The sequence below is a fragment of the Ceratotherium simum genome, chromosome 34, assembly GCF_057802395.1.
Source record: "Ceratotherium simum simum isolate JZ-2026a chromosome 34, ASM5780239v1, whole genome shotgun sequence".
Taxonomy (NCBI): Eukaryota; Metazoa; Chordata; class Mammalia; order Perissodactyla; family Rhinocerotidae; genus Ceratotherium; species Ceratotherium simum.
Genome location: NC_141933.1, coordinates 13,772,496 through 13,787,204, shown reverse-complemented (window position 1 = coordinate 13,787,204; position 14,709 = coordinate 13,772,496). Strand labels below are relative to the sequence as shown.

The following is a 14,709-nucleotide window of genomic DNA, read 5'->3' as shown; positions in this document are numbered from 1 at the left end:
CATCACCAAGGGCTCCTTTCATTGTTTTTCCCACAAACTTCTATTTGTATACTCAAATATATTGTCAATAAACTAACTACACTTACTAGGTAGCAATTTATTTTTCTATTTAAGTTAGTATCCTACTGATAACCCACACTGCTAGTAAGCATGAAGTAACTAGTGTTAAAGGATTGAGCTGAATGATGTATTTCCACTCAAAGAACAATGTGTCAATCAGGACAACTATATGGCAGGTGAAGAGACAGATGATTGAATCTAACTCCTTTTCAACAGGTAAGTAAATGGAAGCCTAGAGAAAGAGTGATTTTCTCAAGATCTCATATTAACCTAATTACAGATATAAGTCTTCAGACACCCAATCAATCAATTGCTCATCACCATTCAAATGTAATTTATTACATTACTGGACTTGTCTATGCCAAAGAGCAATCCTGTTCTAGAAAGATCTCATGATCAGTGCACCTGAAGTACACATATATGGGTATATACGGCCCATCACAGATCAAGACATTTTTTTCTGCTTAAACTCCATATGAGCTTGTGACCTATTGGGAACCTCAAAGATACGTAATGGTTGTACTCTGGGATTCCCATCAGGAATGAAGAAGCTTATGAAGATTTTCCATAATGGCCTGGAGGGATTTCTCTTATGCAGAACTAGACATGTCAGATTCACATTCTTGTGAGAAGTTTAGAGAAAGGAAGAACCTCAGGAATCCTACACAAAGAGAAATCCATTCTCATTATTCAAGAACTAATTTTCCAGTTGCAGCCCTACCAGGGCCAATCTCCAACTGGCTTCACCATTGAGGACTTACATTCTTCCTATTTCCCACTTCCCGGATAGTTAAAGAAGACAGAACTCGAATCAGTCTATTTTTCAATCTGTTGGTGTTTGTGGACAGGAAGTAGAAGCTAGTGTTTCTGTCTGGGAGAGCATGGTAAAAGTAAAGCACTATAGCTGAAAGCTCTAACTTCAGAGGCATACAGACCTGGATCCAAATCCTAGCTCTACCATCCACCAGCTGACTGATCTTGAGCAAGTTATTTTATCTCTTCACAGGTCGTAGTTCACCTATACGAAGGTGCTCATAACATCCATCTCATGGACTTGCTGTAAAGGTTAAAATGAGATGGTATATGTGAAACATACAATGCCTGGTGGATAGTAAGTGTTCAGTGAAAGGCTAATGTCATTACTGATATGATCCTTATTGCTCTGCCTAATGCACATTCTGGCCCCCATTGACCTGACTCTTCTGCCATATGGCCCATACTCCTCATTATTGGGAAAAAACTGGTGGGGTAGAAAACACAGGAATGTACATGGAATTCAAAGCATCTTTCACGTTAAAGTTTCTAGCTTTCTGTCATTAAAACACATCAGTAGTTTTGCTTGTTATTTTTATAGCTTAAAGAGTCATCCTTAAGCTGATGAGATAAAGCATAGGAGAGTTTCATATAAAAGCAAGTAATAGATCAAAGATAAATCCTTGCCTTTGAGAGTAGAGATAAGGGATCAGAGCAAGAAGTCAGATCCACTGGAATAGAAGAGAGCCCAAGCAGAGTTAGCCAAAGGATGCTGAGTGTTGAGGACAAACTTCACTCATGTCCCACATTAGATCTGGAATGGCCCCATAAGCATTCATTAACTATCTGACTTGACTGATTGCTATTTCCTGTCACCTGGTCAATCAATATTAACTTTTTAAAATATTAACCTACTTCCACGAGCATGAAAATTCTAACTATAATTTACACTTCTCAAGTCACCATTCATAGGGTCCTGCTACCTTTGCTCCAGAAGCTCTAGTCTGGAGTCCCTAAAATTTTCTTTATGAAACTACATATGAAAAATGCATGCCACAAGCCACTTTATAGCCTATTTCATGTAAATGTTTCCCTTCCTTTCCTTCCTATTTCTTGCGACTCACTCAAATCAGATTTTTTCACTATGTCAGAATTGGATGGAACCAAAGATCTGTGAGGTCTGAATCACTATATCTCAGAAGCATAATCCCAAGGGGGCAAGAACCCAGGAATTCCTACCAGGTCACTGTCCCTGAGACTTCCACAGACTGTGTAAACACACAACACAACATGATTCAATAATTCAGGGGAAGGAGAAAGAACAACATCTGATCATACAAACATATATCATTTATCTGGATGCCATAAAATCACAACCTGGGCTGCTTTTTTTCCATTTAAATCAGTTTTTATCATTTTTTAAGCTCTGCTGCTGAGAGCCATAGAAAAGTCAACTTGATCTGGGCACACACATGGCTTGCAAACTACCCTTTCCTATATTGCTCCCTGAATAAAAGTTTCAATGATCAACATCTACAGGTACCCATGAACCCAATAACATTAAATAATTCTGAAGTAATTATACTGATGAATATCAAGAGCTGCCACCATGTTACCTCCCTAGATTCCAAGTGACCTGTGAATCTCAGAGATGCAGTTCAAAGTAATTGCATAGGGTCAAAGAATATATTGCATTAAACAGAAATGACACATATACATCTACACCATTCAGTCTCTGATAGCTGCCCTGGCAGAAGCCACACAGATTCAATTTTTCCATTGCTACCCTTTTATTTGTATTTGTTGTATTTGTTGTATTTCTAAGCCCATTGCAAACAAAGTGATTTTGGTCAGGAGAAATACTGCACAGTCCTTGATGTGTCTTAACACAACACTTTCATCTTGAGCGAAGAGGGATAATGCCCTGGAGAAAAAGATATGTACTGAATATGCACCGGTGCCTCTGCATGTAAAAGTGAGATGGGACCGAGAGGAGATGAGGGAGAGAGAGGAGGAGGGCTTGGTGACATTTTAATGACTCTGACAGGAACTCCATTGAATTGGCCACTCAGCTTCCACATTCATACCCAACAATATTCCCTTTGCTAATCTCTTTACTGAACTGTGGCTGAGGGATTAAGATATGGCCAAGATACTGTAAGGCAAATTGGAAGAGTCAGACAGACGTAATTCCCCAAGGTTGCCTTTTCTCATCTGAAGGAAGAAGAGAAAAAAACCACTAGCCTTGAGGTAGGCTTTCCATTAAACATAGAATTTCCCCAGAACCCACATCTTCTAAGATGCAGTTGGAGCATCATAAGAGGATCAATTTCCCACTTGGAGACTGAAGTCAGTTAGTGTTGGTGTGTGTGAACTTCTGAAACAGAAATACTGTTAATGCTGATTTTTCAGAAATGCTGCAATTGTATGGAATGTTCCTGTTAAAACCAAAACTCTTAATGAAGTAAAGAAAAGTGGTAGTTTTTAACTACTAGGAAGAGAGGAAGTGTGGGTTGTGAAATACTGGAAGAAGGTCAGTTGACTCCAGGTAATGGGATGTATTCTACCTGGTGGATGTTGAGGTTGGAAGTGATTTGAAGGCAGCTGAGAAGGTGCTGATATCCCCAGTTCTCAGGAGAGTGGTTGCCTTGGACAAAGAGCTCTCAAAGGCAGCAATTCCTGAGTTCAGTATATGCACCCTGGCCAGCTTTAGTTCTTGTCTGGGAATGGAAGTTTGGGGCCTTTATGTAAGATGTTTTAAGGGTTACCTTATCTGTGCCTTCATGTGCTACGGAATGTGACTAATGCTTCTAAAACTTTTAGGGATTCAATCAACAGAGGCTTTTCAATATTAGGAAAGAGAAAAAGGAACAGCATTTGCTCAGTGGGAAGCTGGGGTATGGGGATAACTCTCAGTTTGTATGTTCTGTCTAAGACGCTTCATAAGCTTGTTTGCAAGGGATGGTCGCCTTGGGGTGATTTCTAAGAAATCCTCATGATCCTTATTTCGACATTCCAAAAACACATAACATTGTATTTCTTTGTGCATTTCACCCCTCTCCCTCTATATGGTGCATGAGTTTCAGTGCAATGTGCATAACCCTATCCTTTCAAAGTATCATTCCCACTCTTTGTAAAGAGACAGCATCCATGGGAACCCACCAGATCTATTATTTTCAAGAGGAGTTCATGTCTGAGGAAATGCTACTCAGAACTCATTTCTGCACCTTGCCATTGGAGCACTATGTGGTTGATCCAGGTTCTTGGTCAAGGTACTTTTAAACACTACAAAGTCTGCCTTTTCAAACTCTTTTATTTTTTAAAGTCACTGCTGATTGCTCTCATGCTAAGGCACTCTCAGTCATGTCTAACTCACCATGTGGAGGCTACTTACACACATACTGCTTGAACTTGTTTTGAATAAGGTTTTCTGGAGCCTTTTCCTTGTAGGATTTTCTGGGAAGGGCTAATCAACAGTGGGAACAAGTATAACTGCAGGAGTTAAGAGCATAAGTCTTTGGAATAAGACAAATCTTGGTTTGAGACACAGCTCTACCAGATGTGAGACCTTGAGCAAGTTACTTAATCTTTCTGTGTCTCAGTTTCCTCATCTACAAAATCAGGAAAATAATATTACTTCCACCTGGATGTTATAGATTTTGGAAGAGATAAAATGAAGCAGTTGGTATAAGAATCAATGTGTAATTGTTTGCTAAAAGGAAGCAAAAAATCAACAAAGCAGAGCTCCACTATTCTGTCCACATTTCTATAATGCCAAGACCTTGAAAGACACACGGGCCCCCCTGAGGCCTGATATCCGGATGACTAGATTTGTAATTGAGGATTATAATTTAATTTCTTTCTATAAGGGTTTATAATATAAACACCTATATTTAAATGGCATACAAATATTGATTTATTTTTATCAGCAGGTATGTGATACAATATTCTAATTTTTTGAACACATCTTGGCTCAAATGCCTAAGCGAAAAAGAAAAACATCCCTAGAGGAGAGAGAGCATTTACCACTTACTCCCAAGTGTTGGGAAGAGGGCTTTGAACCACAGGGTCAATAGTAGGATGAGCCACTCTCAGACAAGCCTCCACAGATGAACCTGGCATGTGTCAGGAAAGAAGCACTCACCTGGGGCTGATGAGATGGACAAAATCAAATTCCTCACGTGCTTTCAGTTTCCAAAACAGACATACAATCGCACCTACTCCTTAGAAGCACCCCATGTATGAGGTAGGTTTCATTATCATCATGTTGTAGATAAATTATACTCGTTCAGTCTGAGAACTGACCCTAAGCCATGCCCTGTGAACCTCATATGTATTTCTCATAAGTTTGGGACAATTATTGTGTGACTACGCTAAGGTCACACCAAAAGGAAGTGGTAAAACCCAAATTACCTAAATGCTCTGGATAATCCACACACTTGTATCCAAAATGTAAGTGCAGGACATGATACTGTTCAGCAGACCTCCTGCACAGGGTTTACAAACATTATATGTCCAAATGGGACTGGTTTCATATACATCCCCATGGTTTTGTACCTCCTCACTTCTCTTTCTGCAGACTCCACAACCTGCAACACTCTTATTATATTAACTCTCAACTTCCTAAGGAAAGGATCTATATTGGAGTCACTTTTCCCTCAAAAAGACCATTTTAATGTCATTACGATGGTTAATTTTATGTGTCAACTTGACAGACCACAGGGTGCCCAGATTAAACATTATTTCTGGGTGTGTGTGTGAGAGTGTTTCCAGATGAGATTAACATTTAAATCGATGGACTCAGGAAAGTGAAGTAATTGCCTTCCCAGCAAATGTAGACACCATACAATCCATTGAGGGCCTGAATAGAACAAAAGGTGGAGGGAGGAGAAATTCACCCCTTCTTCCTGCCTCACTGCTTGAGCTGGGATATCTCATCTAGCCTTCTCCTGCCCTCAGACTGGGATTTACACCATTGGCTTCCCTGGTTCTCAGGGAATCAAACTAGGGCTGAATTACACCACCAGCTTTCGTGGGTCTCCAGATTGCAGACCGCAAATCATGCGACTTCTCAGCCTCCATAATCATGTGAACCTATTCTTCATAATACTTTCCATATATATTTATTTATATTAGGATATACATGTATATATATCCTGTTGGTTCTATCTCTCTGGTGAGGTTCATTTATATTGTTTCATGTAGTGTAGATCATTCCCATTGCTGCACAGTATTGTGTGAATTAAACTATTTATCTTTTCTACTGCTGATGAGCATTTGTGTCATTTTCCAGTTGGAGGCAATTAGAAACAGTGATGCTATGAATATTCTAGGATACGTCTTTTGGTCGACATGACACATGTACGAACTTCCTAAGTGTGGAATAGATTATCCTTATGGTAGATATTTATTTGGTATGTATATATATGGTTGGATATATTGGATATTATATGGTATGTGTATATATCTATCCTAAGATAGATGATATAGATATAGGTATAGATATATATATATATAGCTTTAGCAGATATAATCAAACAGCAAAGTGGTTATGCCAATTTTACACACCCACCAGCAGAGTAGGAGAGTTCCAATTTTTCCACATCTTCATCATCGCTTAATATTTTTCATTGTTTCCAATTTAACTATTTTGGTGTGTAGGTAGTAGCTTCTTACTGTAATTTTTTTTTTTTCTTGTGAGGAAGATCAGCCCTGAGCTGACATCTGGCACCAATCCTCCTCTTTTTACTGAGGAAGACTGGCCCTGGGCTAACATCCGTGCCCGTCTTCCCCCACTTTACATGGGACGCCGCCGCATCATGGCTTGACAAGTGGCACGTAGGTGGGCGCCCGGACCCGAATCCCGGGTCGCGGCAGCGGAGCACATGCTCCCAAACACTATGTCACCAGGCCAGCAGCTCTTACAGTCGTTTTAGTTTGCATTTCTCTGATAATTAATGAAGTTGAATTAGTATTTGAATATCCTCTTTTGTAAAGTTTGGTTTGCGTCTTTCGCCATTTTCTAGTTTGGTTGTCTACCTCTCTTTACTGATTTTTAGAATCCTTATATATTTTGGATGCGATCTCTTCTTAGCATTATGTATGGTAAATATCCTCCCACTGGTGAGTTATCTTTTAGCTCTCATAATGGTAATTTTGGGGAAGAAAAAAATCTTCCTGTCAAATTTATGCTTATTATTTGTTACTTTGTGTCATATTTTATAGCAAAAATACAATGGAATAGGTTCACAGACCTGTCAACAGGGTTTCATTGGCCACAGTGATAGAACATACCTGTTTGAAGGACTGAGTCAAAGCCTGGGTCATCTTCCACATAATGATGGCATACAGAATAGCAGGCACAGTACTTGCATAGAAAAGAACTTCCACCCCAGGAGAACACCAAAACTCAAGTGACAAAAAAGATGACAGTAGATTTCACAACCCATTCTTTAACTGCACTGTTATTTCTTCCAGAGATATACTTGAAAAAGGATCAGTGACCCAATGGATCAGGGAAATTATACCAGAGTGAACGAATTTGTTTTCCTGGGAATTACCCAGTCTCGAAAGCTGAGCTCAGTCTTATTTGTCTTCCTGTTTTTGGTGTACTCTGATGGGAAACCTCCTCATCATGGTTACAGTTACCTGGGAATCTCACCTTCACACTCCCGTGTACTTCCTGCTCTGCAATCAATCTTTTCTTAACATCTGCTTTTCCTCCATCACATTACCTAAGGTCCTAGCTGATCATCTGTTAGAGAGAAAAACCATCTCCTTCAATCGCTGTGTCACTCAAATGTTCTTCTTCCACCTTCTCAGAGGAGCTGATATTTTTCCTCTCTCTGAGATGGCCTTTGATCACTACATAGCCATCTCAAAACCACTCCATTATATGACTATCATGAGTACGGGACGATGCACTAGCCTGGTTGTGGCCTCCTGGGTGGGGGGCTTTGTACACTCCATTGTGCAGATTTTCCTGTTGCTGCCCCTCCCCTTCTGTGGACCCAATGTTCTTCACATTTTCTACTGTGATGTCCCCCAAGTCCTCAAACTCACCTGCACTGACACCTTCTGGAGCTCCTGATGATTTCCAATAACGAATTAGACAGTGGGTTTATATTTATCTTTCTCCTTGTATCTTGCACAGTCATCTTGATGATGATAAGATCTCATACTGGAGAGGGAAGGAGCAAAGCCATCTCCACCTGCACCTCACACATCACTGTGGTCACCCTGATCTTTGTGCCCTGCATCTCTGTCTATGCCCGGCCCTTCACTGCCCTCCCCACAGATAACGTCATGTCTGTCACCCTCGCTGTCCTCTCCTCTTTGCTCAATCCTATGATCTGCACCCTGAGAAATCAGAAAATGAAATCAGCCATTAGGAAACTAATGAAACGACTAGGTCATTCAGAAAGAATTTAAATTCTATGAGGATGAGTTAACACTACAATTTAATGACAAATATTAAGAGTCAGTTTCTCAAAATGGGAAGAGATTATTTTAATGCCAAAAGCAAACTGGCATCTATGGAGACCTTGGAGGTCCAAAAGAGGTTGGTCCTCTCAGATGTACTGGGGACCTGTGTGTGATGCTATTTAAGGTGAGACCCATTCACGTCTTCCACTACCCACTTTCAATTATTCATCCCACAAATATTTACAGAGCACATATTATGTACCTGACAGTGGTAGGATTCAGACTGCTGCAGAAAGATTAATAGTAGTCACTGTCCTACATGCATAATCCAAGATGCTTTAGTGATGATATTAACAAAGTGCTGTGGAAACATTCTAGGCACTTTACTTGAGAGCTTCAGAAGACATTTGACAGTGAGTAGACCTTTCAAAGGGGAAAAAGGCAGAAAATGACAACCCAAGCAAAGAAATCAGTATGTGCAGAGGAAGAGACCGGTGTAACAGTGAGCTACGTTGGTGCAACAGTGAGCTTATTGTGGCCGCGAAGTAGTGCACTCCTGGAGTCCATACCAGTATTTGACATTTAAAAGGAAAGGTCAGAAAGAAGAACTCCATTTGTCGTCCACTGAGCAATGAAAATGTGCGATTTCCACCAGGGAGAGAGGATCCCCAAATCACTCCAAGACCATGGTTTCCTCGTGGGCACAAGGAGGTAATGCTGTGAGTGGCAGTGTTCACGAAGAAATAACACTCATGGGTAGAGGCTGTGGACAGCTCACCTGGATTTATGAAAGTCTTCAGCAAAGACAGATGCTAAGCACTCCCATGGGAAGCAACTGACTTCTCATTATACAGCAGGATGATCCCATCACAGACTGGACAGGCCCAAATTTCTCCTTGTTTCTGTGTTTTGTTTTTTTGCGGGGGCAGGAGCTTCCAGCTTTGTTAACAAACAATTGACATACAACATTGTGTGAGTTTAAGGTGTACAGAATGTTGATTTGATAAACTTATAAATTACAATATGATTGCCCCCATAACGTTAGCTAACACCTCCGTCACATCACATCACATCACATCACATCACATCACATCACATCACATCACATCACATCACATCACATAATGACAATTTCTTTTTTGTAGTTCTCATTGTTTCTGCACTTGGAGATCTCACACCTTGTTTATACGTCCCATTCAATCCATTAGAAAGTAAAGAAAGGGTAATAAAATGCAAGAAGATTTAATGAGTGAATCTGAGAATTTGCTAGTCTCTGTGAAACAAAAGGAATGAGAATGGTGCTAGAGGAAGTCTTCTCTAGCAATCCAGCTGGAATTCTGTTGGGAACTACTGACTTTACTGTACAATGTCTCCCATTAAGATAAAGCTGAAGCCATAGAAGCTGGCACTCATGTATTAATAAGACATATCAATGCTGTGACAAGAATGTCCAAATTGAGGTAGTTAAATACAGTATAAGTTAATTTCCTGCTCATGTCACAGGCCAATCCTAATCTTCAGACCCATCTGTTCCATGCAGTCGCCTAGAGAAATATGCTTCTATTTCTTCCATCTTGGGCTCCACCTCTCTCTAGATCCTCAGAATCCTCTCCATTCATCCAGAAAATGGAGAAAAGGAGAGAAGATTAATAATAATGGGGAGCAGGGGGTGGTCACGGGCCAGTCCTGAAAGTAGTGTGCATCACTTTGGACCACATTCCACTGGCCAGCTCTTAGTCATATGGCCCGTTAACTCCAAGGGAGTCTGGAGAATGTAATCCTGCTCTGTCCCCAGAAAAATACATGAGAACATGCAAAAAGATGACCTCTAACAATCTCTCCCAAATATATGACTCATTACTAAGAAATCACGATTGGATTAGCTTACAAGGACTAAGATTTTGCCTCTAAACAGATTCTCTTAATACATACAAATGTTTGCTGGAAGTACTACTGAACCCTTGGAATGCACAGAGAACCAACCTGAAATTAAGGAGATATGGGGAAAGGAAATTTAATTGAAAGTAACGGAAAGGTAATCAAGTTAAGTCTGGGGGCTAGGATGATAGTGGGCTAAAAGGTTAGGTTCCAAAACATAGAACACTGGAGGAGAGTACCCAAAGAAGACTGGTCAAGAAGACAACCCTCACTCATGCTCTTACTTTCTATGGGCTAGTTGTCAACCAACATTTATTAATGCAGAAGCTCCTGGAGAGATGAGTGTCATCTTCTTTGTGGATTGTTCCTTCATGTGTTCAATTTTATGCCCATCACTCAAAAATTTTCTGAATAATTTTCTAGTGTTAGACATACATCTCTAAACATTTAAATTAAATAAAGGCATACATTTGTCTTGGGCTGGATCCACCTGCAGACCAAACGACTATTTATTGCCTGGCTCTATCTTTCCTCTGCCATCACTGTTCTTCAGATCCTCCCTAGTTTTCACAATGATGCCCTATTTTTTTACATCTCTGTTGACTTGCTCTTGAGCAAAACCTTTGTGACTGAAAAGAATATTAAGTAAACAAAGCTCTGTACAATCAGAGTTTATGTTCCCAAGTTTAGAAGCCTACAAATGACAAAATCCAGCAAAAGCTGCCCAGGAAGCTGCCTTGGACTCTTTGCACATGCAAAACCACCTGATCAAACACACTGAGAAAAAGTGATGGAATCAGGAGAACACCATCAAATTTACTTCTCTTTCAACATGACACCAAATAATTATTTGGATTAATCTATATTTTTCTGCAGGTGGAGATATTATCTTAGGGAACTATTAGATATTAAACTGATTCTAGCTTCTCCTACACAGATCACATATACTTGGTCCTACCATCTGTGATTTTTCTATATAAGGAAAGTTTATTTTAAACTCCTACTCTATTTTTCATAAGCAAATAAATGTATCTGTATACACAAACTGGCTAGTTTGGGAGTGATCCTGCCATTCTGCACTTCTTTGAGAAATTCAGAGAAAGTTCAGGTTGTTTCAGCTTAATTTCTAAGACCCTAGGATAGTCAGCACCACAGGAACTATCCTTAAGTGTGCATGAAATTTCAGTCACAAAACACTACCCCGGAGGGCTCTGCAGAGTTTTCTTGTTGTTGTTGTTGTTGTTGTGTGAATTGTCTTTCAAGCATGAAAGAGAATGTTGTCAACATACCTCTTATTCAATAAAGCAGACTATTAGTTTAGTGTTGTATTATTAATCCATTGCTGCATTACACATTAAACCAAAACTTAGTGGCTTAAAACAACACACATTTCTTAGGTCACAGTTTGTGTCATTTGAGAACCAGGCAAGGCTTAGACAGGTCTTCTGCTTCAAGGTCTCTCTGAAGCCTATCATCAAGAGGTCAGCTAGGAGTTGCAGTCTCATCTGAGGGTTCAACTGGGGAAGGATCCACTTCCAAGTTCATTCACATGATTGTTGGTCAGAATTACAAGATATTGGACCGAGGACTCAGTTCCTTACTGGCTATTGGCCGGAGGCCATCCTCAGGTCCTATCCTTCTGGGCCTCTCCAACATGGCAGCTTACTTCATCAAAGTGAGCAATCAAGCATAGAGAGTGTGTCAGCAATATAGAACCCACAGTTTTTTGTATCCTCATCTTGGAAGTTAAATCCTATCACTTTTGCTGTATTCTCTTCATTAGAACCAAGTCACTAAGTCCAGTCTACACACAAAAGGAGGGACTTGCACAAAAGTCTGAATATCAGGGCAGGGACTGACAAGCTCTAGAAGTCAACTATTGCAAACAATCATTGCAAATTATGTGACAAACTTAAAAGTACTTTATTTAGGAAGGGTAGAGAAGAACAAAAAACAATGGAGATGTGAGTAAGGCTGAGTGTCAGAGGTAATCCAGAGATACTGAGCCCTTGTCATAAGGAGAGTGACAGTGCCAGGTAGAGAAAGGGAAGTATTTAGTTCATAATAACAATAATCAGATCGATTTTAGACATTTTAAGTTGGAGGTGTGCAATATGTCCAAGTGAGACTATCCATAAATCTATGGTGAGACAAGGTCAAAAATGACATTGGGAATGAGACAATGGGGAAAATGGAATACTTTGCTTTTAGGATCTCTGGAACCATAGGGCCTAGAACATGGTAGGTGCTCAGTAAATATTTCACAATTATATACTTGATGAATGAACAGTAGGAACACGTGTTTTGTCTGCTCATATCTCTTCTTCATGTGATCTGTTTAATGGAAAACCAGAGAAAATGCATTAATTTAATAATGCCTCAGATTATGTATCTTAATAGGACAGCAAGAAAACCATCTGTCTAGACAGAAAATGAAATGGGCTGAATCACTGGGTGCTCTATTCATTTCACTCAGTTCCTACGTCCAAGGGAGACAGACGTCTGTTTGTCCCCTACGAGCCCTTCAACCAAACATATCTGGGCTCTAAGCACAGAGTCCATGAGAATTCACCTTCTCCTCTAAATTAGGAGAATTTCAAAACCAAAACTTGCATGCGTGCACACATCTTCCAGTGCATGTTTGACTTCTTAATAACTTTCAAGAGTGCTTTATCCCAATAGGAAATTTTGGCAATTCAAGTTCAACATTTACAACAAAAAATAGTCCCTTTGGCGATTCTTCTATCGGTTCTAGGGCTGAAAGGCAGGTACTCATGGCAGGGGTACCGTGGAGCAGCGTGGTAGGACCATGCGCAGACAATTAACTATAGCAGGATGGCACAGACACAAAAGATCAGCAACCTGGAACACTGGTACGGAGAAGGAACACTGGCAGGAAGTTAAGAAGATAGAACATAGTCCTTGAACAGCAATTGACAGCAGGCAGGGCTCAAATGTGAAACGTAACAGAAGTTCTTGGGTGTCCAGACAATAGGGTAAAGGATAGCACTGCAGTGTCCAGACATGCAGTAGGCATCGCGGACATCCATCTCAACATAGCAGGGATACAGCAGTTAGATCCCACTTCAATAATAGTTACCCTGTGACTACTTATGAAGCATAAACTATGGACCAAACATTGTTTGTAAACATTCTTCTCTATCACTTCTGCTTTGTCTGCAACTTTGCACCTTCTTTTTAATCAACTCACCTATAAAATACACTGACACAACTCCCCACAACCATTCAGTATGTGTAAAGAATCTTAGCTTTCAAGGATCTCTATTGCCTTTCATTTCCTGTGAATCTGTCAGAATCGGATGTGACCTCGGACCTATACGGTCTGATTATCTAAAGCCCTAATGGGTGACTAACGCAATGGCAAGAATCTGGAACTACCTTTCCTACTGTTCATATCGCTGCCTCAAGCATAAGCTAGTGTGACTAGCTGAGAAAGAAAAAGCTATATCCAACCCAATAAACACTTATTTGTCCTATGTGCACTTCTTTATCACTTCTCTTACCACTGTGTATTAAAATATCCAGAAAAAGACGAGGGGCGGAGTCAAGATGGCGGCGTAGGCAGACTCTGAACTCACCTCCTCCCGAGGACACAGCCAATTTACAACTACTCGTGGAAAAATTACCCCTGAGACAGAACTGAAAACTGGATGAGAGGAACTCCTGCAACAACGGACAATCCTCACTGAGGTGGAATGGCAGAGACTCCCTTCGGGAGAGGAAAAACGCCGCCTTCACAAGCCGCCAGCTTCACGGCCGCCGGGAGCAGCTCACAGGTACGCACCCTCCCTGGAGGCGCGGGGTCCTGAGCCGGGGAGCGCCCCCTCTGTGGGCATTTTGTGTACCCAGCACAATCGACACCAGCGGCATAATATCTGACTTTGCCTGCTACTAAAACATTGGGGAGCACCCCTAGAAAACCCGGTTCACAAAGAAACTAAAACTGGCTCTTAAAGGGCCCGCGCACAAACTCACCCGTTCCAGAAAGCACCCTAAAATCACCAGAAAGAAAGGTGCACAGTGCTTTGGTGACAAGAGACTCACCTAATAGGCCCTGAGTGCATCTCAGTGAGGGGTGAGACCTCTCCAGGGACTGGGACATTGGCGGCAGCCATTGTTGTGGCCCGGTGTGGGCGTGCTGACACAGACGCCATTGGAGTTCTCCCTGAGGCCTGCTAGCCCAGGGTCTGCTCCACCCGCTAGAGCACCGATTTAATCTAGCTCAGCCAGGGCAGGCAGCCCACCCTAGAGACTGGCCCCACCCAACAACAAGCCCTCAGGCAACGTGTGGGCTTGCATAGATTGGTGACTGGATTCTCTGCAGCCTGGCAACTGAGCCGACTTGAGTGGGGCAGGGTGTGCACAAGGAGCAGGTGAAGAGTGTGGGGCGGTGGCGGAGTGTGTGGGGCTCCCGCCGTGGAGAGACTGGGTCCACTTGGGGAGGTCGGGGCGCTCACACGGGGTAGGACTGTGTTGACTGTGTATGTGGACCTATGGGCGGCAGGGCTTGTCAGCTGCAGGGCTTGTCAGCTGCAGAAGACTTGTGCTTCTCAAAGACCCACATAGGAGGTT

The 14,709-nt window shown here is 41.4% G+C and overlaps 1 pseudogene; it reads left to right on the top strand.

Moving 5' to 3' along the window:
• Positions 1 to 7,320: 7,320 nt before the first annotated feature.
• On the top strand, positions 7,321 to 8,244 carry LOC101404581 (olfactory receptor 4D9-like; annotated as a pseudogene).
• The last annotated feature ends 6,465 nt before the right edge of the window (positions 8,245 to 14,709 follow it).